This window comes from Pan paniscus, chromosome 3, assembly GCF_029289425.2.
Source record: "Pan paniscus chromosome 3, NHGRI_mPanPan1-v2.0_pri, whole genome shotgun sequence".
Lineage (NCBI taxonomy): Eukaryota > Metazoa > Chordata > Mammalia > Primates > Hominidae > Pan > Pan paniscus.
Window position 1 is genome coordinate 68550417 of NC_073252.2, and position 25104 is coordinate 68575520.

General features: G+C 35.1%; 1 protein-coding gene across 30 annotated transcripts in view; it reads right to left on the minus strand.

Annotated features, from left to right (window-relative positions):
- ADGRL3 (adhesion G protein-coupled receptor L3) overlaps nucleotides 1-25104 on the minus strand; it is an 861253-nt gene that overhangs the window by 833179 nt on the left and 2970 nt on the right. The gene's annotated exons all lie outside the window — the stretch shown is intronic.

The window sequence follows — 25104 nt, forward strand, 5'->3', positions numbered from 1 at the left end:
ATGTATCATGCTACTGAGATCACTGAAATGGGATAAAAATAAAATGTTACTATCAGTAACATTTAATGATTTCCTAAAATAGTAATGATATTCCTTTTCTCAAATGGTAACATTCAAAAATGTACTTCAGAATAAGAAGAAAAGGACATCATCATTCTCATAGCATCAGAGGCTTGTCAAAATTCTGTCATTACTTTTTAAAAAGTCAATTAATAGCAAAACTTACCAACTTTACATAGTTACAGCTATGAATTACTTCACATTTTAAAAAACTCCTACATTAATGGAAACGCTGGTGAAATTTGGACAAGATCTGCAATTCAGTTAATAGAACTGTATGAATGTTAAATTTTCAGATTTTCATAAGTGGACTACAGTTATGTAAATAGTAATACCAGAAGCAGATAATTAAGGAGTATACAAGAATTCTTTGTACTATTTTTGCAATTTTTATCTAAGTCAACAATTGATCCAAAATAAAAAGTTTAAAACAGTCCCTACTTCTTTTAACACAAAATTTCATACTAGCAGGCTGAGCAGCCCAGATGCTACAGAGCATTAACAATAACCATTTCAAATATTCAAAGCTTTAGAATATCAGCAGATTGCAGCATATGTCGACTGTGTTTAACAATAATGGCTTATTACCCTTTGATTTTTGACAAAAGAATAGTTTTAAAAGATGGATCCATGAATGATAAATGAAAATGTAAGTTCTACATTTGAATGTGGGAGGAAAAACATTGTATTTCATGGTTATAAAATTCGACACTCAGTTCAGTCAAAGAAAAAATTTAAAAACAGATTATTCTTTGCCATTATGACTTTGATATAACTCTCAGAGATCAGAGATAAGAAATACTTTAAGAGAAAATGAGGGCTGGGCACCATGGCTTATACCTATAATCCCAGCACTTTGGGAGGCCGAGGAGGAAGGATCACTTGAGTCCAGGAGTTCAAGGCCAGCCTGGGAAACGTAGGGAGACCCTATAACCACAAAAAATAATTTAAAACTTAGCCAGTCATGGTGGTGCACACCTACAGTCCCAGCAACTTGGGAAGCTGAGGTGGGAGAATTGCTTCAGCCCAGGAGGTTGAGACTGCCATGAGCCATGATCAGATCTCTGCACTCCAGCCTGGGTGATGAAGTAAGATCCTATCTCAAAAGAAAAAAAAAGTGAGGTGCCAGAAGAAATGACAAAAAACCTCCAAGTCATCTTCTGCAGACATTTTTATGAAGACAAAACAAAGTGTTACTCCTTCATTCATGCAACATACATTGTGATGTCCTATTATGTGCTAGGCACTATAATTCAAGTTAAACTTCAGAAAACATAAATTAAAAAGATTTCATGATCATTTAGATATAAAGCTTACTCCCGAAGCAAAGATTACTAAAAAATTACATTCTAAATATCTAAAAGAGATTAAATATGATTTCACAGCAGCATATCTTTCCCATTTATTCTTCATGAGAGTTCAAATATCTAAATTTATGAAGATAATGGCATTCCACTCCTATATAGCTTTACTTATTCTGGGGATAGTAGCAAAGAGTTGGATTTTTGTAAAGAATCCATTTTCCTTAGTTTTTTTTTTTTTTTTTTTTTCTACTAACACCTAACTATCCTGAATAGAGTGAAATTATAACTTCATGCCACATTCCCACCTGAGCTACCCTTCAGGTATTCTGCCAGGCACTTTGAAATAGAAGTAGAAACTTCTCAGGGTCTTCCTCTATCATCCCATACAATAAGGCAAATAAACAGAGATCACATATATTCTACTTTATAATTCAGAGATTACTGACCTTTGTATTTCACCTAAGGTCAAGAACCTGAAAAATATCATAAAATGAACTCTCTTCCACTATTCATTGCCACATCAAAATCTGAGTTCTGCTATTAACAGCCATAACATTAAAATAACCACACATGTGCACAGAAAACAAGAGATTTCTGACACTGTAGAAAGGAATGGTACATCTCAAACAAAGAAATGAACAGAGATTTTTCTTGTCTCCTATACGTCAAACTGCAATTATTTATTTGCTGTTACAAATCCTAAAGACTGCCTACTTACAGCTAAAATAAACCCACAGTGTTTTCTTTTAAGAAGTAGTCATTAATCACAGCCAATTGGATAACTATAGATTCTAAGGCACCCCCTCATAATGCTAGGAGAAAGGACTGTGCAAATGTCTGATGGAAGGCAGGATAATTGTAATTGTTTAGAAATGTTAATGTTTATGTTAATACTTGAACTGGAAAAAAAAAACAATAGAGAACTAAATTTAAGCTGGGCAAAGTGACTCACAGGTAACCCAAGATGAGTCATCATAAATTCTATATGGTAATTTTGGGGGAGACAAAGATTTGGGAGTGAGGAATACTCTGAGAGCTGTTACGGAAAAATGAGAACTTGAGAGCTTTTAGCAAAAGAATTCAGAGAACAAGAAGGTAGAAAGCAGTGATGGAAAAGATATTAAAGAAGACAAGGGAAATATTACTGGATTTTCACACTGACCATGGGCCAGGAAAGAAAACAGATATGGAAACAAATCCAGAGAACTTAAGGAGCTGGAGTTGAGTCACTGAAAGGAGAACATTTTGACTGTTCACTGGGGGTCCCAAAGAAAGGACTTGGGCTCCTTAAGAATGAAGCAAGCTTAGCTCAGGAATGAAATTGGATATCACTGAAAGAGCAGAAGGAAGTAAAACTAGAGATGCCTATTCAACTGATGCCTGTTAATATACATTAATCTATATTTTGCTAAAGTGAATAACAAAGTGGTGTTTGTAATTACTGACACAGATACATCTTGACTATGGTATTGGGACTGATTTTCACATATCTTAAATAACGAATCGTATTTAAATCATAGTTAAATGATGCATGTTTATACCCCAGGACAGCACTGAGGTTGAAGAGGATGAGGGCAGGAAAAATAATGCCCCTATCAGAATAGAGACAGGCAAGTGGAGAAATGGGAAGGTTATATATTGGCACAACAGCTATATAAAACTGAACGTTTCTAAAGTTTTTGGTTTTACATAGCCCTTTAACTGTGGGGCCATCAATTCAAGGAAGAAAGGTTTGGCTAGGAACCAATGAGCCCACAGTACCATCCAGGAAGCGGCATAGGTAACAACAGGATACTAAAGGAACATGACTGTTCCCAGTCCCTGGGACCATTGGATTGCCCTTCTGCTCTGCCAGGCAGCTAAGCTGAAAGTACCAGAGTACAAATTACTAAATTCCAGGGTTGAATTATAATCAGAGGTTGAAATGACAAAGCTGATTTATATTTTTCTTTCCTTTTCCACCAATAAAATACAAAGCAGATCCTGGTTTAGAAGTGAGAAGACTGGACAAGAGAATTAAGGAAGCATAAAAGAAGGATGCTTTGTCCTTCCCCATTCTCCACAATGCTCAGGGTTCGTGCAGACAGGGATGGTTGGCATTACATTCAGAAGACAAAGCTCAATAAATAAGAGGACCCTCTCCTTTTGAATACAGACTGTTTCAAGCTCCATCGCCCCTACAGAAGACATCAGAAATGGTTGTGTGTCGCCATCCACTCAGAGAAGTCAGTGAGAAGGTGTCTGCCGACCCGTGGAGTCCACCATTCCTTCCCTCGGGTCCTGCCAAGGATTTCTGAATGGCTAAGAGCCTAGAGTAGCATGTAGTTAGCCAGGCCGCTGAGTCTGGACCAAGTTCACAGAGAATTCAAGGAGGTGGCCTCAAGCAAGCAGTTGTGTGTTCATGTCTGCACCTCTAAGTGACCACTATGAATTGCGAATCCTCTACTGACATACGTTAAACAACACCATCCCCTACGCACACACTTCTTTTTCTGGCCTGAAGAAATATAAGGCCAACTTTTCTGTATTTCCTCCAGAGAAAATCTGGAAGACCCAGTTTCAGTTTAAAAACAAAGATACATAATGCTTTAGTAAGAAGCAACAAATTTTTAATCTGGAAACTTTTAAAAATGAAAGACCAAAATAAACCTGTGCATTTAAAATGTTTCTGGCCACTACTATATCAAACTGTAAAATTAAAGGGTGGCTCCCACATTGAAACAACATATATTTAACGGCAATAAAGACCCAAATTAAGATACATAAACACATGTTAAATATTTATGAGTTCACCCAACAAATTTTAGCTATGGATAAATAAACATATTTAAAGTTGTCTGGAAGCTGAAAGAAAGAGTAAAGATAAAAGTAGTTATTGTAGTTATTAGACATGAAATTTTCATCAAATCTGATTTTGCAGCCCCACACAGTATACACGAAGATTATTTTTGAAAATAAAAATTTAAGTATTATTTTTGAAAATGAAAATTTAACAATTTTTAAAAATTTAATAATTTTTAAAAATTATTTCAAAAAATTTCTAATTTACCAATATAGAAATTTTATGAATAGAAAGTGTTGATTAATTAAGCAATGCATGAAAAATTTAAAATAAGCAGTTAACAAATATAAAGACACTTACCTAGCATTTTATAAACTCATAATTCAGAGTGTTATATTTGGAAACACCCACAAATCATTCCTTCACTTAAAGTCTGGGATCTGTTAGAATTTTGCTCTTAGAAGCTGATGGCTTGCTTCTATATTGTCGTTTCTATTGTGTTTCACAAGGCATAGGGAAGCAGACAGAAACTGGCCAATGTAAGAATGACAAGGTAACCCAAAATGCCCAAACAATCACTGAGTCACAAACACTCAGACACACACCCTCAACATTAGAGAAAACAAATAAAAATCAAATATAGGTTGTTACCCCATAGCGTGTGGGCAAAACTCCCACGATGTTGACTTATAAATCTTACACACAAGTGGAGGCATTTGACCGACACACACCACCACTCACCAATCTGGTTCTACACCTACTTTCAAAACCACTGTGCTTCAGAAGCTGAGAGTATTGTTTCACTTCTCATTCCTCAGGTCACTGAAACAAGAGGCCAATGAGAAATCCATAAAAAACAATTTTGCATCACTCTCTGCTTATATTGTAAGTTGTATCCGTAACTGCAGAGAGCCCATTAAATGCACTTTCTACTCTTTCATCAAAATGCCATAATAAAAGCAAGAGAAGATAATAAAACTATACGTATCATTTCACCCTTTTCTTTGGCACTCTAACATCTCTCCAAAGAGAATTTTGTGAAGTGCTTCTAACCACTTTTCTATCCAGTAATTAAGAAGAACCCTTCAAAACTTGCTTTCTGAAGAAGGTATCAATAAAACTGAGATGAGAGAGATAATCTGACTTTCAAAAAAAAATCTGACAGTCATCCTTAAGAATTATTCTTAGAGGTGCAAATAAAGTTATGCCTTCAATCTTCATTTTCTAAGTTTCCTCAATAAATAGCCTAGACAAACATCAACATGAACTGGAACAGTTAACTCTGGTAATTACTACAGCTCATAGTGGTTTTCTACTATCTTAACAATTTTCCCTACAAACGTTCCATACATTTGACAAAAATCAATAATTATAACCATAATATCGGACCTCTCATTATAATTCCTTTCATACAATTAAGGACCCCTAAGAGGAAATATAAATTTAAATTTCAAACTTTATTATTATGGGAAAGTGATGTTGTTGGTATTGTTTCAAGAGGAAATTATTCACTTTGTAGTCTGGGTTTCCTTTTCTATCTTTCTTGACTGCACACTATGAAGACTAGAATATGGAACCTCATTCTTTACCAAGCTGGTTCCTGTACTTACATGAGTCCCTGCCATTCTTCTCACTGGCATTTCCAATGGAGCTTGAAATTAACATTTTTTTTGGCCTTATGCCTTATTTTGTTTTGTTTTGTTAGTCCAGAGTTGTTTTCCTTTAGTGATTTACTTTACGCAACATTTTCTAGGAAGTCAGTATAACTACAGAAGCAAGCAGTTTGTCTTACCCAATGCTATAGAACCAAAGAGAATGAGAGATACATAAAATATTGCTTGTTATTTCTTTGTGTTTGAGATGATGGATATGCTAATTACCCTAATCTGATCACTCTATATTATATATCAACACAGTGCTATGTACTCCATAAATATGTACAATTATGAATTAAAATAAAATAAAAACAAAAACACATATTTAAACTTCTCCCATGAATTACAACAGATTTAAAAGAAAGGTAAAGATAAGCTTTATGTTTGGGACCCAAAAAAATCTTGACCAGACCACAGTGTTCTATTTGGACATTAAACTACCCAAGAGTATCTTAACAAGGCATCTCAATATGAGATTAACACAAACATGAATGAGCATATAATCTAAATGAAAAGTAGAATCTAATTCAATGCTTCCAGAAGGATTAAAAAAACAGAATTCATAAAAATAAGAAATCTGAAAGGCTTTCCTGCAATTATGGTTATGATGGAGTTGGCACAGCATGGTTTTAACCACATAGAAGATTAATATTTATTTTCAACAAATGTAGCTAGAAGAATGTTATTATATCTCCTCCTTTTTTCACTAGGAGCATGCTGATTGAAATGGATTCATTTATCTAAGCTGACAGCTAGACAAAACTATATTGCAAATATTTTTTATCTTTGATTAAATAACAACTTCGCAACATCTGGTTTGCTACAACAATTGCGCAAAATTATCCAAAATAAGTTTTTTGAATATGTTTAAACATGTCACAAAGTGTTTAACAGCTCTTTTAATATACTACTCTGAAAAAATAAATAGTAAAGCAACTTATTGTAAAAGTATTAATTCTAATAAGAGACTCAAAAACATGGAAAAATTACCAATTCACTTTTATAGCAGTTAGGATTACAAATAAAATATGATACTTGGTTACCCAGAACAAGAACTTAAGGGTTTTTATGTCCTTTCAAAAAAATATTTTCAACTATCAAGAGAGGTTTAAAATTGTATCTCTCTCTTCTGAATACTATAATTAGAGAACAGACGATGTCTTATGTTGAAATAGCAGTTCTTGAAGAGGACACAAATATTGACATCATATTACAAGCCCACCTTTGAAGGGCAAGTTCTCACAGGCCAAATATAAAGACACACTGAGTCCTAGTTCATATACATCTACAAGTGCTTTCAGAAAACCTGGCTTCAAAATGTTCTTGAAAACTATACTATTTTATTATGCATGTCAATTGTATGTTTTTCTCATAATATCCAATACATTTGCTAAATGTTATTTAATTATAGTCCCTAATTATTAATACACATTTATAAAACTATTACATTCAGCATGAGAGAAGTTAACTCAGGATAAAGGTCTCTGAGCTCATATTCCAGCCTCTGTCACAGTAATTCTTTGCAATAGTGACACTGTTTTCTTAAATTGTCACCTTTAAAATAAGCAGTTTTCTTAAAGTTCTAAAAATAATTGATTCAGGGGAAAATGTGCATTGGGGAAAAAGAAAGACTATGTCTGTCCTAAAATGAAAAGTATGCAAACTGTATTTTACAGTCCATATATATTACGTATATATGCCTGCAGAATGCAGTATTAGAAATAAGTAATAAAGGCATTTCTGGCATGCTTATCTGACGCTGCTGTAAGTATTCAGGCTTCCATTTGTATCTCACGAATTGCTAGATAATCATTCCTTTCAGAATAAGTCAGAGATAAAAAAAGATAGTTTGATATACATGAAGTAACATGCCAGAATGATTCCAAATGGAAGTCCCTGAAGATTGAAAGCAACAGATATAAAATGCAATGTCAATCTCGCAAAAAGAGCAGGAGCAAAGGGGAAAAAAAGGAAATGGCTTGAACCACTGTGTTCCACTCCCTTTTTCTACATGAAGCAAGGGTGGTGATAGCACTAATTTTTCCTAACTGAATCTTATAATAACTAAACCTTCTGCCCGTGTATTAGATTACATGACTGAATTTAATTCTCACGATCTTTCTATGAAACAGATATAATCAGTCCCATTATATAGAGCATAAAATGATACTTAGGAAGTGACCCAAAGTCACATAGCTGCTATGTGGCAGTCCCATGGTTTAGGCTCAGAGTCTTCTGATTCTAAAGCTCATGTTCTAAATCACTAAGTATCATGAGACAAACAAGTTATTAGAGCTTGTCCTATTACCTTTTTAAATCATACAAGACACATTTCACGTATGACGTTTCATGTAATATACTAAGCCCCTACCTTCGAAAACAATCAAATCTCATTTTCATAACCAAATACTCTAGCTTATGAAAAGACTAAAAGAAGTTCCAGCCATCGATGACTTTGTATTTTCTTTTTTTTTTTTTTTTTTTTTTGAGACAAATTTTTGCTCTTGTCGCCCAGGCTGGAGTGCAATGGCGCACACAATCTCAGCTCAATGCAACCTCCGCCCCCCAGGTTCAAGCGATTCTCCTGCCTCAGCCTCCCGAGTGGCTGTGGTTACAGGCGCCCGCCACCATGCCCGCCTAATTTTTGCATTTTTAGTAGAGGCGGGGTTTCACCATGTTGTCCAGGCTTGTCTCAAACTCCTGACCTCAGGTGATCAGCCCGCCTTGGCCTCCGAAAGTGCTGTGATTACAGGCGTGAGCCACTGCACCCAGCAGATGACTTTATATTTTCAGAGGTTTGAAACAGGAAGAGAAATAATCGAAAGTCATGGCAGAATGTCAGAAATGCCATAAGAGAGAGATGACAAAGAGCAATGATGAGTTAGAGGACAGAACACGGGGAAAATAAAATATTTACATTATTAATGAAAAGCATAAAAGCTGAAGTGTTTCATAAGTTCTTAAATAATACAGTCAACTATTTTGCATCTGTCACTCAGAATATTAAACCACTGTTCTAAGAAAAATGTACTACTCTCTTTTCAGGTATCACCGAAACAGGAATTCCCTGACTTCAGTAATGAGTATTTATAAATAAATCACTATAAACAAAATGAAAGATCTTTGTGGTTTCAACCTTCTTAACTAAATTAAATGCAGTTTCAACATCTGGCTTTATGGTTTTCATACAGCATTTAAAATACAAACATATTAAAAATTCTAGTTACGTTACAGGTCTTCAGAGAATGGCTTTTAACTTTCAGGTAAAAAATAAATCCAGATTAAACAACTGGATACAGAATAACTGCAACCGTATCTTATACAGGTAGATCAGTAAAAAACAGTAACAAAGTTTAGATGAGGTCATTTAACCAATGATCACCATCTCATTTAGGTCCTCCATATCCTTATAATCTAATTAGAGTACAGCATAGTACAGTCAAAATGGGTGCTTTGCAATGCAGACCACTTCTTTACACATGAATCAACTGAGGCCAGAAAGAAGCAGGATCTATCCTTTGCTGCTTAGCTGAGAAGCGGTAGGGCAGTGGCTTAGACTCTCATGAAACTGGTCTCTCCACAGCCCCCCTTGATGCCTCCTCCAATTATGTCTACATAGAGCAGCCAATATAATCTTTTTAAAATGAAAATCTGATCTTGTTATTACCTTGTTAAAACCTTTCATGGCTTCCCATTGCTCCTAAGATAAAAATCCCAAAATACTTAACCTTAGAAAATGTTACAAATTCTGGACTACTACTTACTAGCCAGATCTCATACCACTTCTCTCAATCCTTATGTTCCAGGTTCTCTAACCTCTGAGTTCCTCACAAGAACTGAGCTCCTTTCTTTAAGCCTTGAAACAGGAGGTTCCCTTCTTCAGGAAGGTGCTGCTTGACCAGTTCATAAAATGCAGTATTTTTTCTGTTTAATCTTTATCACAATTGTGTTTAACTGTGTCACATGAGAAGCACTCAAGCTAGGCACACTAGTGGCTTATGCCACCAGCACTTTGGGAGGCCAAGGTGGGTGGGTAACTTGAGCTCAGGAGTTTGAAGCCAGCCCAGGCAACTAAGCAAGATCTCGTCTCTACTTAAAAAAAATAAAAAATAAAAAAAAAGTAGCTGGGCATGGTGGTGCACACCTGTAGTCCCAGCTACTCGTGAGGCTGAGGTAGGAGGATCCGTTCTGTTAGGAGGTCGAGGCTGCAGTGAGCCATAATCGTGCTGCTGCACTCCAGCCTGGGTGACAGAGCAAGACGCTGTCTCCAAAAAAAAAAAGAAGCACTTAATAATATTTCTTGATAAATGAATGAAAAAGATTAATGATTCTAAATATAGTATCTTCTATTATAGGACTCTTCCTCCTTTTAAAAATTTGAATTCACTAAGTTGCTTTTCCTAAACCACACTTACTTAACATTTTGCCCAAAGACTCTTAAACAAAAAACATTTTTAAAACATACTTCACTATTATTTTGTTAGTATTAAATAATTTGTTCCAAATAATTAAGAAATAATCTTTATCATTACATACTGTAGAAAGTCCCCCCAAATTTAAATAACCTTAATCCCAGCAGTGAAAAGAAGACAAAGTCTACTGTCTTTACTAAACAATAATACCACAGTTTCCTTAACAATTGTTTTCCAGATTGATATTTTACTGCTATTCTTTGACAAACAGTCATAACCATAGCCTTGTCTTTAGCACTGGTATTCCTAAAGCTGGCTCCTCTATTTCTACAGCGTTTCTCAGGGACAAAAGATACCAGGTACTTAATAAGTCAATGGGGATGGGAAGAAATAAGGGTAAGAATGAGTAGGATCCAACCTTCTGGAGTAAAACTCTCCTTGTCACAATACGAACAGATACATATCTCCAAAGCTAAACTCTGAAATCTTCATTTCAATATCTGTATAGATCTTACCTATTCCTGCTCATCTCAAATCTTCAGTGCCTGACCACCGTTTATGGTCAATAGAGAGTTTATTTTCTGGCATCCTGAAATTTAATATTAAAGCTAGACAAGTGATATTAAAACATTCTCTACGTTAACTCACTTTCTCTGTAAAAGGAAAACTTCAGATTTGTTGTCTCTATTGCCACATCAAGGCATCAATGTTCAGTTTTCCTCTCTGTACTCAGCTCTATTAACCTCCTCCACCAGAACATGCTTGGGTCTGTGATGAGCTCTTCTGATGACGGAAAGTGAAGAGAGCACATTCTCTAGGGCTGCCTAGTCAACCTTCCTATCTCAGTTCACATGTCACTGGCTCTGGGAAGTCTTTTCAGATCCCACTCACCACCCAGCTCAGACAAGGTCTGATTCTGCTGCTAAACTCTAATAGCATCCTGGACTTGTCCTCTGTAGCACTTACCACAATTTTAACTATAACTAATTAATGAGGGATACATTGCTTAATTCCTCTTTATTTCCATGATTTTGCATGTGCCATAAAGCCAGAGGCTCTTTCTGCCATGTTATGCTCCATATCCCCTGCACCCTGCAGACATCTGGTGCTAACAAATAAATAGTGAATTATAAAATTAATGATTTAATGAAGCTAGTCTTTTGGGAACTGCAGAAAAATAGCAGAACAATTTAAAGACCCACTTAGGAAAAGGTATCAGCTTCAACAACAAATTGATGAAAAATTAACACAAATAATAAAATGTATTGGGTGCTTATACAAATCTAGACAGTGTGCAATAAGTTTTATGTGCATTACCTCATTTAATCCTCACAATAACTCTGAAAGGTAGGTATTATTTTTATCCTTTTCAACACATGAAGAAATGAGGCACGGAGAAGTGAAGTAACTTTTCCAGTGTGACATAGAGGAAAGGTTTGAAATCATGCTTTTACGACTCCTTTGCCCTCTACTTTTCCTCTTTGATTTTCATTCATGTATATATATTTTTATTACTGCAATTGGTACTTTTCTATTTGTGTGTTTATTAAGCCCAGTAAAGATCATTTCATTAATGTAGAACTAAATACAATTTAATGTTGAACCTTATAATAAATTGTAATAATTTTACATAAATAAACTCAGCCATAAGAAAAAAAAAGGAGTAAAACGGGGACACTGAGAATTCTACACTCAAGGTATACACTTCTGCTTTATAAATGAAGAAAAGTTGAAACTGCCTTGATACAAGGTAACACTGCTATGGGCCTAAAGCTCTGAATCTCAAAAGCATTTAATATAAACATAAAAAAAAAAGCTGAGATAAAAAACTATACCAAATCCTAAAATCATTTATTAGGAACAAAACGTATTACTATCCTTAATAATAGAGAAATATGATAAAAATATATCAGACTCCTTAATGGTTTCAAATCATGCAAAACATCTTCATTATGTCACTTTCTCTTTAAGCCATCACAAAAAGATAGTCTAATCTATTTCGTCTTTTTAAAATATGCTATTACCACATGCAATACTGAGCCTTAGCTCTTAACGAAGGAAGAAACGTAAAAATTCTTACAACATCAACTACCTATTCAGTTTTTTTGAAAAGCTCAACTTGCAAGCAGAAGCATTCTAATAAGCCTTACCATTTTATTTTATCCCATGGATATTTTAGGGAAAAAGGACCACCCACCATCCTATCTTCTACTTACAGATGAAATAGACCTACAGAAGTTACATGACTAATTCGATACAAGTTAAGAGAGTAATAACATCATTCCTGAAATCAGAAATGAGAATTCTCAAGGGCAAGACTAAGAAATTCCAGGCCGAGCGCGGGGCTCATGCCTGTAATCCCAGCACTTTGGGAGGCCGAGGCGGATGGATCACGAGGTCAGGAGATCGACACCATCCTGGCTAACACGGTGAAACCCCGTCTCCATTAAAAATACAAAAAAATCAACCGGGCGTGGTGGCGGGCGCCTGCAGTCCCAGCTACTGCAGGAGGCTGAGGCAGGAGAATGGCGTGAACCCGGGAGGCGGAGCTTGCAGTGAGCCGAGATCGGGCCACTGCACTCCAGCCTGAGCAGCAGAGCGAGACTCCATCTCAAAAAAAAAAAAAAAAAAAAAAAAATTCCATAATAGAAGGCAGCATGTGCTACAAAACTGCCATGTCACTTTGGGCAAGTTACTTCAATTCTTGACAATATATTTTTAAGGAAACTAAAACCCAGGAGAGTCTGGCTTTCAAGATTCCTTCTGTACCTTTCTTTATTTCACATGCATGTACAGAGCAATTTTCAATGGCACTTAAATTTATCTTGCAACAGTAACTTCAAAAACTGCTTTCATGTTCACTTGTTTCTTCTAGGTCCATAAAGCACATTCATGCAGTTATACAATCATTTATTTATCAAGCATTAAACTCTGTCCCATAAATATGTTCTGGTGCAGATTTAAAGAAAATATTGATACTGAAAGTAGAATATGTTTCCACTCTGACTGCTAGAAATGTATCGTAAATATGTCTGTACAATTGGAAGCAGAAGTCTCAACGATATTGTTTAAAGTATCTCAGAACAAAGAATGAACTACAATGAAATCAAATTCAGTAGGTACCAGCATTACTGGAAAATTGATTTCAAATTGCATTATCCACCTGCTGTTTTCCTCTTTAATTTTACCTGAATACTACTGGACATTTCACATTATGTATCTATTTTTATTGATTTTTTTTTTTAAATAGTCAAGGTCTCACTCTGTAGCCCAGGCTGGAGTGCCCTGGCGTGATGATGACTCACCGCAGCCTGGAACTCCCCAGCTCAAGGGATCCTCCAGCCTCAGTCTCCTGAGGAGCTGGAACTATGGGCATGCACCCCAATGCCTGCTTAATTTTTTAAATTATTTTTATAGAGATAGGGTATAACAATGTTGCCCAGATTAGTCTCCAACTCCTGGGTTCAAGCGATTCTCCTGCCTCAGCCTCCCAAAGTACCGGGATTATAGGCATGAGCCACAGCATCCAGCCTGTACCTAACTCTTATTCCTACAGACAGATCTCTAATTGAGGTTACACCTAGCAAAACTTGTGTTCATGTTTACTCATTATAAGCCAAAATGTTCTATTTAATTACTTTTCTGACCCATCTACTTTTATAGACAAACTTCATTTATTTTAAATGCATTGACTGATAATTTGCTCCTACTTTTCATACTTAAATTTTAGAACAATAATCCAAACCACCATTTGTTTTTGTTCCATAAGAAGTACGGTAAAGAAAAAGTTTTATTAAGTTGATACTGTAGATGAACTTCAGAGATACGAGGTCCGTTCAAGAGCAGTGAAAGAAACTAAGAATATTTATGGAAATATTAGACACATGGTGGACTCAATTCTTCATGGAGAAAATTCATTGTATGGTTTTGTTTTAGTAATATGTTAAATTCAAAGACATGAGGCATAGCTTTACTTAAATATTAATAACCAGTAAATTTCCATTTTTGATTATTTTACTGACCTCTGCTTTTATATATTGGTGTACGTGCAGCTGAGCATCAGTAATTCTTAAGAATCACCAAAAAGTTAGTAAAAGTTACTATACATATATACATAGTAAAACTATACCTAACCAAGAATTAGTAGCTATGAACTATACACAACTGAGAGTTAACAATTCTTAAGAAAGAGTTTCCAAAACTTTCAGAGGACCAGTTATACAGAAGGCAATGATGCATCTGGATCTGTAACCAAGTAGAAAAAGTCAAAGGATTATTTACTCTTTGATCCAGTAATTATACTTCAAGGAATCTGTACTGGAGAAAAAAATTAGAGAACAGGCCAAGCTTTCAGCACTTGGATATTCATGGTGACACCACTTATTCTAGCAACAAATGACAACCCACATGAATAAGTAAATGTTTAAATAAATCATAGTATGTCTACATTATGGAATATTTTATGATACTTAATGCTTTCAAAAAATAATGGCATTGAGAAATTGGAGATAATTATACAAACTATATATGGTTTAATCTCATTTCCATTAAACACACACAATACAGATGCAGATAATCAAAGCAAAAATTAAGTATGACATAATCTCTGTGAACACAGTGGTATGCCAGTATGTTATGTTATGTTGAGTGATTTCACTTTTAACTTTATGTATCTCTGTATTTTAAAAGTGTTCAACGTAAGCATGTACTATAATCAGAAAAAAAATTTAAATATGATCTTCAGAATGTACAATTATCTATACTAGGAAGAAAGATTGGGAATCAAAATTCAGCCATTACCAGCACCCAAGTAGAATGGAAAAAGCACGCACAAATGATGTATGTGGAGGAAAAATTCATTCCAGAGTAACCTCTACTAAGCCAAAAGAGAGTAGCCGGCAAGGAATTAACATAGAAGGACTGCTAAAATAAAACATATGGACTAACACAGTGTCCTCTGACATTGATGCTATGAGTCCCTCATACAGACTGTTCATTCATTTGTAATAAAGTAGGTTAATTTCTCATATATAAATCTAATGCTTTCTTTCATACCCCATTACTTCTGTTGTTGTTGTTGCTCTAGCTCAACATCCCCTAAATTCAAGGAAGAAAACACACATACACATACCATTGTTATCTCACTATCATCTATTATTCAAGAAAGGTCTCATTGAATAAATGTCTGTTCAGAGGCTCTAAGCAAATTTCATTTCTGAACACTACTGTCTGCAGCCCAGCAGGCTATTTCACCAAGATAAGATCACACATTTAATCAAACGCACCAGAAAAAGAAATACTCGCAAAAGTTTGCTTAATAACATCAAATCATTAAAAAAAATGTTGACAGCATACTAATTTTTAGTGCTCCTTCTTCTTTGAGGATTTGCAATAGTGAGGAAGGTCATTGTACATAAGATTTCTGCTAATTAGGCCTTCTACTAACCTTTAAAAATTCTTCCAAATTATCTTCATATGTTACTACTTATATTGACTTGGTACTCTCAAATGAAAATGAAAACTCAACATAACTTTCTTTTTTGAATACATGAAAAGTAAAATAATACATTTAGGAGTATTCCAAACAATACATATAATAGCTTTAAGGCACCTCAGCTGTTCAAGTGTCAGCATTAATATTCAGTCTCTGGTTTTGGTAATAATGAGCCCATATTAGATGTCTATCATTTGAAAAATACGACTGGATACACTGAAGTATATTTTCTTTGGATGCTTTAGGCAACTATAAAGTTATCCATGCTCAATTATCTGAAATATCCTACTTGATACAGTTTTGAATACTCTGCCTCTAAACAGAAGGTTTACTTGAATAAACATATATTCTCATCGGAAGAATGATATAATGAGTACACAGCAAGTGTAAAATAATTAGATGTCTCAAACAGATGGATGGATACATATCTACAAACTCACTTTTTCTGGTTTTACTTCTATTTGCATTTATTTTATGCTGTATTTGTTCCTATGCCATAAGTTTTTTTTCTTCAGTTTCTTCTGGCATAACTTTTTCTTCTGTGCAATCTCCACTTCTGGTTTTGGAACAATTTGTTCTTTTTCAGTAATGTGACCAGCAAAGCTCATACATGGGTTAATTCAACCATGAGCACTATCAGATGTCACATCTTGGGGATTTTGTTCATCTGAATGTACTCAATGCCTAGATGGTCTATATTTAAACCTTGAAGATCAGCATTATTCTCTGCATTTTTAAGCACGTGCAGGAAAAAATCCAGCTCTCTTTGTGCCAGCAAACCTGTGTCCAGCTCTCCCATCTGGCATTGTACATTGTCATTGTACAGTGGCTCTACCACTGTAGGATAGAAATGGCACACTGCTTCTGTAAAGGGACATCTTTCAGATATTTGGTGGCTCCTCATATATACAGAGCCTAGATGTCTTGAGCAGTTTTATAGATAACTTGGGTGCTCTTGAAATGAACCTGAAGATTTGAACCCCTTGATTTGCATAATTTTGTTGGGTTTTGTTGGTGAAGTGAGTAAGGAACCATTTTCTAAGATCACTCTGGCCTCTTACAGGAAAAGGGTAAACCCATTTTCAATGATTTTCCTAACCAATTCCTCTAACACCTGACTTGTCCCAGTTATTAAATAACTATTCAGATACTATCAGCACCTCTTTCTTTTTGTGTGAACAACATCCCTCTCTTAATTGAGCCTTTTCTTCTTCAAGCTAACTATCCATTCGTCCACAGAGGAACTGCAATATTCTTACTGCCTCCACCAACCTGATGACAGTAGATCAGTATAAGTCTGAGTACTTAATTTAAACTGTGGGGAAAGGGAATGAATCCAGCAGTCAGAGAAAAAGAAAACTGGTAGGCTGGGTAGGGGCATGGAACTGAGGCAGAAGCCTAGAGGTATCCAATTTTTTCTGATACCTAAGTAAAACTTCACTCTTTCCCAAGAATCTTTAGGTGAGAAACACAATAACTTCCCAATAAATTAATCAGTTCAGCAGAAAGCTAGCTGGAGGTGTCTTTGCAATTAAAAGAGAAATAGTGAAAACACCCATTCTATTAAATATTTTAAGTTAAATTGAAGTACATATAACTTAGATACTATCATAAAATTGCACCATTTTAGAATGACTGTAAAATAATATTTAAATATCATACATAAAAATTGTTAAGAATCAAAGTGAAAACTAATTGAAATTGCCTAAACCTCAAAAGATGATTGTATATAATTTTTTTAAATGGCTGCCTAGCTCTTCCTCCAAAGTCAACTACAGTTAATAATATAATTAAAACTCCTTAGACAACATCAACCGAACATTTAAAGCCAATATAAATAAAGGCTATAGATACACACATGCCTTGTGTTAACAGAAAATGATTTCTCAATAGATTCTTTGTCCACGCCTTGAAGTCATGATCAGTATTCTGAGTCAAGGTTCAAACAACAACCATAAGCCATTGACAAATCAAGAACACTGAAAATTTGAAAAAACAAAAGGTGTTAATGAAAACCAGTTGAACCCTTCCATTCTTGCCAGAAACAAAATCTCATACAAAAAGATGACCATCAGTCAGGACCATTTCCTTTTATTCAAAAGTCTTTGGAAGAGTTTGAGAAAAAGGAAACGGGGAAGGGGGGAAACAAACCAAATCAAAACAAAACAGGAGACTGTTGAAAACCCTCTTACAGGGTCAGCGTCAATGGAATGCATTTTAGTATTCAGGTTACCCACCCAAGCAGAACATCAAAAACTGGGCTTGAGTCTCTCCTCTATTCTCACAGGCTCAGGCTACTGTGGAGCCACTGGGGCTGTCCTGAATAGTAACACACTCTGCCTCTGCGGGATGCGTAAACACCAACACAAGCTGATCAAACAGGAGGGGGTGTCATTTCTACTTGGCTTTCAATTCCTTGAGTCATATTTAAAACACCTAATTCTGGTACAATTTAGCAAGCCAGTTGTCCAGTCCAATGTGCAGTTTACTTTTTCATTCATTTTTACCACCTACTATATCATATCCTTTCCTTTTCAGTATACATGCTGGATAATTATAGTAAAAGTCACACATTTTAATAACTTCTCTTATTGGCACTGTAACCGAAATACATATGTCAATTCTAAAATTTCAACTCATTTATGAGCCTTTCAAAAGTTTTAGTCTTTAAAGCAATTTTGGGATCTGAATTTTATAGGTTTATCTCATTTGTGGCATTCTTATGAGACTTAAAATCTGGGATTATAAATCTTTTAAAAATATGAAAATCCTGATATCTTCGACGTTTATGATGACTTGATATGGTTACAGAATTATAGAAAATTCTGATGCAGTTAAAGCTTAAAGAATGATTGACATGTGAAAAGATAATAGGGCATTTAATTTAAAACATCTTAAATTGTTGCTTTCATTTTATACCTAATTTAAAGTCAATCTTCGGACACAGTATTTGGTGGATGTCAAAAATATTTTTCTGTCAGGATTATAATTTTTGATGGAGAATTAGTAGCAGAGCATAACATTTTAAGATGAAGAAGAGCTCAGAAATAAGTACTTAAAAGGTTAAAAAAGGACAGAGGGAAAGAACATAGTAAAGATAAATACAAGACTTGAACCTTTCTCAACTACTTAAGAAAATGCTATTGATTTTCCTAGCTCATCAAGAACTCTTCAATTAAGAAAATGATATTTGATTTAGCTAAGTTTTCTTAATAATGGTACTCAAGGACATTTCTAATAATACTATGACTAATAACAAAAGGTACTATGCATGAAATATTCACTCCACCAGGTACTTTTATATTTACTTCCTATTACTCTACTCAAACCAGCAATGTAAACTTTATTATCTCTATTTTGCAGATAGAGATGACAGAGCTAGAAACTTGCACATTTGGGGTTGTATTCAAGTGACTCTCAGTCCAAAGACCATTTCTGAGAAGCTCATAATTAAAAACACTGCCCAGCTATGCCTATCTATGGAGTATAATTTAATTTCTACAACACTAAATCAGAATTGACCAAAGTTCTGGAAGGAAATAAGTGCTATAGCACTAATTTCATAGTGATAGGCTGGGTCAGAAATTAGCCATAGAATATACCCCCAAAATGTATATAACTTATAAATACATCTATAACTTAAAGTTTTCAAATAGTTGCCAAAGTCTCATTTAAAAGTATTACACAGTTCTCCAATTAAACTTTAGTATCTAGTAAAGGTAATCGGAATGTATAGCTTCTTTCACTAGACATATGACCACTCACAAACAGACTGAACTACAGTATATAATTACCCCAAGGATCCTTTGCACTGAAAATGGCTTGTTGTGGTGCTTAGATAGTGATTAACAGATTAAGAGTATAGTGAGTCATCTTGATATCACTTCAGAAAAGTGACTTCCTCTCTAATAATTCCCAAGATATATAAATATTCAATTGGGGTCTTTGAAATCTAGTTTTAATTGGGCATTCACATTCACTATCAAACTTCAAACTTAGCTCAAGCTAACAAAGGTGTTTTATTAATTCTTCCTCTAAAAAATGCTAATAACCCTTCATGAGTTCTAAAGTGTGAGAGTAAAATAAAGTCGATTATCTTTTATATGAAATTTTAAAATTTACTAACATTTTAAGACATGCTCTGTAATGGTGTGAAATATAATTATGTATCTGAATCACATGGGGAATTGATTAAAGTTTCCTAGGACTCTCATGAGACCCAATAATAATGATGATGATAGTAATCATAATAGCAGCAAACAATTATGTTATTATTATGCACCAGGAACTGTTTTAAGGACTCTGCATAGATTTACCAATTAAATCTTCATAATCTTCTGTGAATTTGGTACAATTGTTAAATCCATTAAAAATACCAGGAAATTAAAGCATAGAGAGATCAGGTATCTTGACACAAATCCAATAGCTTATTCAACCTAGGCAAACACACTCCAGAGTCCCTTTCTGTTCATCTCTACACCACTCTGCCTTTCTAGATATCAAAATATCTTGATCTAGGGCCTAGATCTAGATATTCTCCCCTTGACTCCTTTGTAGCCTTCCCAAGAGCAGTCAGCAGATCAGGCTGCATATCTGCTGCTTTAAAGTTTCCATTTCACTAAATGGGGACAAAAAATCTAAAAACAAGTTTTCTACACTGGATTATTTGGAAATAGAATAATGAAAATGCCAAATAATTAACAACTATATGCAACCTGCCTATTTTTTTACAGGTTGGACATCTAATCATTTTCTCATCCTACATGGCTCTTTATGTGGCTGGATGGATGGCATTTTAGAGCACAAGGAGGCAGATTTCAGAAAAATCTACCTGAGCCATTCTCAGACTTTCTGGCCCAGGACTCTTTTATACTCTTAAAAATTAATGACCTACATTAGAGAAATGCAAATCAAAACCACAATGAGAGACCATCTCATGACAGTTAGAATGACGATCATTAAAAAGTCAGAAAACAATAGGTGCTGGAGAGGATATGGAGAAATAGGAATGCTTTTACACTGTTGGTGGGAGTGTAAATTAGTTCAACCATTGTGGAAGATGGTGTCGTGATTCCTCAAGGATCTACAACTAGCAGTACCATTTGACCCAGCAATCTCATTACTGGGTATATACCCACAGGATTATAAATCATTCTACTATAAAGACACATGCACATGTATGTTTCCTGTGGCACTCTTCACAATAGCAAAGACTTGGAACCAACCCAAATGCCAATCAATGATAGACTGGATAAAGAAAATGTGGCACATATACACCATGGAATACTATGCAGCCATAAAGAGGGATGAGTTCATGTCCTTTGCAGGGACATGGATGAAGCTGAAAACCATCATTCTCAGCAAACTAACACAGGAACAGAAAACCAAACACTACATGTTCTCACTCATAAGTGGGAGTTGAATAATGAGAACACATGGACACAGGGAGGGGAACATCATACACCTGGGCCTGCTGCAGGGTGGAGGCTAGGGGAGGGATAGCATTAGGAGAAATACCTAATGTAGATGATGGGTTGATGGGTGCAGCAAACCACCATGGCACGTGTATACCTGTGTAACAAACCTGCACATCTGCACATGTATTCCAGAATTTAAAAGTATAATAATAATAATAATAAAAATAATAATAATAATAATAAATGACCTAAAGTGACTTCATGTTTTTATTTTATTTTATTTTATTTATTTATTTTTGAGACACAGTCTTGGTCTGTGGATCAGGCTGGAGTGCAGTGACACGATCTTGGCTCACTGCAACCTCTACCTCCTGGGTTCCAGCGATTCTCCTGCTTCAAGCCTCCCGAATAGCTGGGACTACAGGCATGTACCACCATGCCCGGCTAATTTTTGTATTTTTAGTAGAGACAGGGTTTCACCATGTTGGTCAGGTTGGTCTCAAACTCCTTACCTCAAGTGATCTGCCCACCTCAGCCTCCCAAAGTGCTAGGATTAGAGGTGTGAGCCACTGCACTCAGCCTCTAAAGTGACTTTTGATTATGATATCTGTAACTGTCACCATTCAAGTATTGATAAACTGGGAAAATTCTAAAACTTGAGAATACATAAGAACATATGACATATGCCATCAGAGCAATGATGTCATCACATATCATATACCTTCTGGAAAACTCCACTGAACACGTGTTAAAGAATATGAGTGAAAGGCAAATAATGTCTTAGCATTATTATAAAAATGTTTTCTTTTCATATTTCCTCTGAAAGGGTGTCAGAGATCCCCAGGGTTCCCCAGAGGACACTTTGAAAACACTGATAAAAGAGCATTGTTTGCTTTACAAAGTAACTGACATGGAAGTTTTGCCAGGCAGAAACATTCAGTTGGATGATTTATTTTTCCATCCCAAAAATAGTTTTCAAAATAAGTAGGATTACCATCCACAATATTCCATTTAAATTCTTGAATAATATGGACCAAATTTTCACTTCTTTTAACACCTATTTGTAATCACTTTTATGAAGACATTCATTAAAATTGAAACTAAGTTCCTGTTTTAAGTGTCAATAAGACATAAGGAAGACATGATTTATCAAGGTCTATAGAACCTATTATGAGCAAATATAGAAACGCTCCCCTTTTATCCACCCCTCAAAATAAATAAAGAAGTTCAATTAATTTCAAGTAGGACAGCTATTTTCTCTTTTACATTTTGTGCTTATGAATCCATAAGCACATGTCACAATTCTAAGAAAAAAGTTACACCTGGTTTCTTATGCAGCAGTAGAGTTAATTTTATTGGACCATGCTGACACTCAGATCAGAGTAATGACATTCAAGATTTGGGGAAAAACTTGCACACCTTAGATGCATAAATGCTATTTACAAGCATGCTCACGCTACACTCTCACAATGTATTACAATGAATGAAAAATCTGGATTTTTCTCTCCATTGATCAACAACTCCCTAGCCTTCACCCTACCCTACCCGACAAAACACAGAAAGATAACCAAGGAAAAATGTCAGGAGGACCTTACTCATACTTGCAAGTTTTACTTTTTATTTAATTATAAAATTGGTTATTCTATAAAGAAATGCATTTGCATGAAATAAGAAGACATAAATATAATAATCTAAGTGTAAATATGTCCTGTGGGCAAACAAATAATAAATTACAATACAGCCGTATTCTTTAGGGTTCCTCCCAAAGTGAGCAAATGCATATTTTGAATATAATGCAAATCTAGGAAAGAGAAGGCAAAATAGCCATTTGCAAAACTTAAGGACAGATCATCCTTTTTAAATTCCAACTACTCTAGCCATTCACACCATGCTAAATTAAGGCTGCACAGCATTTCTTAAAATCACTGTTTGATCCTAAATATGAAAATCGCAATCAGTTTTCCTTGCTGATTTCTGGGCCAAAACTCCCCACTTCTAACAGTAACTGTCACTTCTACTTGGCAGTCCTTTTCAAAGAGAGTTTCAACCAACACTTAAAGTGATCCAAATCCAATCTGAAAAACAATTCAGTTTTGCATCATATTATTTGACTAACTTCAATCCTCATGACTTTATAGTCTTTTTAATCTACTATTTATGATTTCCTTGGCTATAGCTCACAAAGGAATCAATGGTAAATCAAATTCATAAAAAAAATCTGCCTTTCCTAATTAGTAGAAACAATGCCAGCCACAGTAGCTGCAGCCAGTAAGTGCCATACTTGCTATTATTCCCTGTGGAAAAGAGTATTTAAATCTGCAAAATGTTAAGAAGATCATGATTAAGAAAATCATTTCTGAAAGACTTTCCATTCATATTTTTGAGGAGCACTCTCAGTCTGAAGGATAATCACACCAAGCAACCAAAAATGAGATATCAAAAGCATTTACCCATCAGGCAAATCACATACTGGCTTATCACTCTTCAGGCCGGGGATGCCTGATGCAGCCTAACATCTCTATCTAAAAAAAAAAAATTAATAGTTCATATAAAACTTTGTGTTAATCATTCCTCCTACCCTGATTTTGTAGAAATAGTCTCGTCAACCATATACACAAATAGATCAGGTTACTGAATACTTAGTGATAAGGAAGAGCTATGGAATGGCATTCAAATACTCTGACACATTCACCTTCAGCTAAAGACAGCACAATACACTGACACACACAGTTCTAATGACATCAGGACCTGTGGAATGTATGACTGCTAGGGAACACATGCTGCTAGGAAACAAAGAACAGATATGATCAAATCTTATAATGTAAGGACTGGGAATCATTGTGATTAGATCTTCGAAAATGGGAGGACAAGTATTCTTTAATCCTCAGAAATATTTGCAAGTATAAAGACTTTAATACGTATCATCTAGAAATGAAACAAATACGTGAAGCTAGATTCTCATGAATTAAATCAAAATTTTCTAAGTTTTCTATTAGGGTGATGGCCATTAGCAATATCTCTCATAAAAATATAACTTAAAGTCAGACATCAGTGATTCAGTGTCTTTTGCAATCTATGCTTTTTCAAGAGGTCAAGGTCTTTAAAAAATAATGAAGATATCCAGAAATTATTGTACCTAAAAATAAAGTACACTGTTCCATTAACAGCCCTATACTTTTTAAAACAAAATAGAACACAAGTATTTGCAACAAACACCAAAGCAGTCAGAGCTAATCTAGACCTAAGGAATTTAATACATTTTAATTATTGAAAGTAAAAAGCAGTTTCACTTGCAAAAGTAACACTTTATAAACTGTGTTTATCTATGTACAGTCTTTACCCTTGCTTTGGTTACAAAAAAAAAAAAAGATTGGGTGAAACAAAGCTGAGAGATAATTCAACACACAAATATCCTCTTAACTCCTATACAAATTATCTGGTATCCTATTTTGGTGATTATAAAAGAGCTGAGAATTCTATCCTATTTGTAATCCACATGCAGATAAATTGGGCGCCAGAAGTCCAGATCATTTAGAATCATTACAGATGGAAAAATATACAAAAGAAATCTTACCAAACTCTGTTTATTCTCATAGGGAAATATAGGAAAGTCTCCAAATGAAAAAATGCTAAAGAAGTGTTTCTTTGCAGATTCTACGATGACATTCTTTAACTAGTGATGAAAGCCCATATGACACTAAAATTAGCAGACTGCCTATTTACTTCAGAGCAAAACACAGAAGGCAATTTTTCCTTCCTGCCAGAGTCTATGCGTCTCCTCATTTCCCCAGCAGCTGGCTGGAAGGATGTAAAATCAGAGGTGCAAGAAGCCTTATACTTCCTAATGAGTAATACAACCAGGAAAGTAAACACAACAGACGACAGCAGGTTAGACTCTAAAGGAGACTGTGGCAGGAGTGCTTACACCGTTGTTTACAATGTGCTCTAACTACCGCAGGCAGGGATCACACGCAGACACA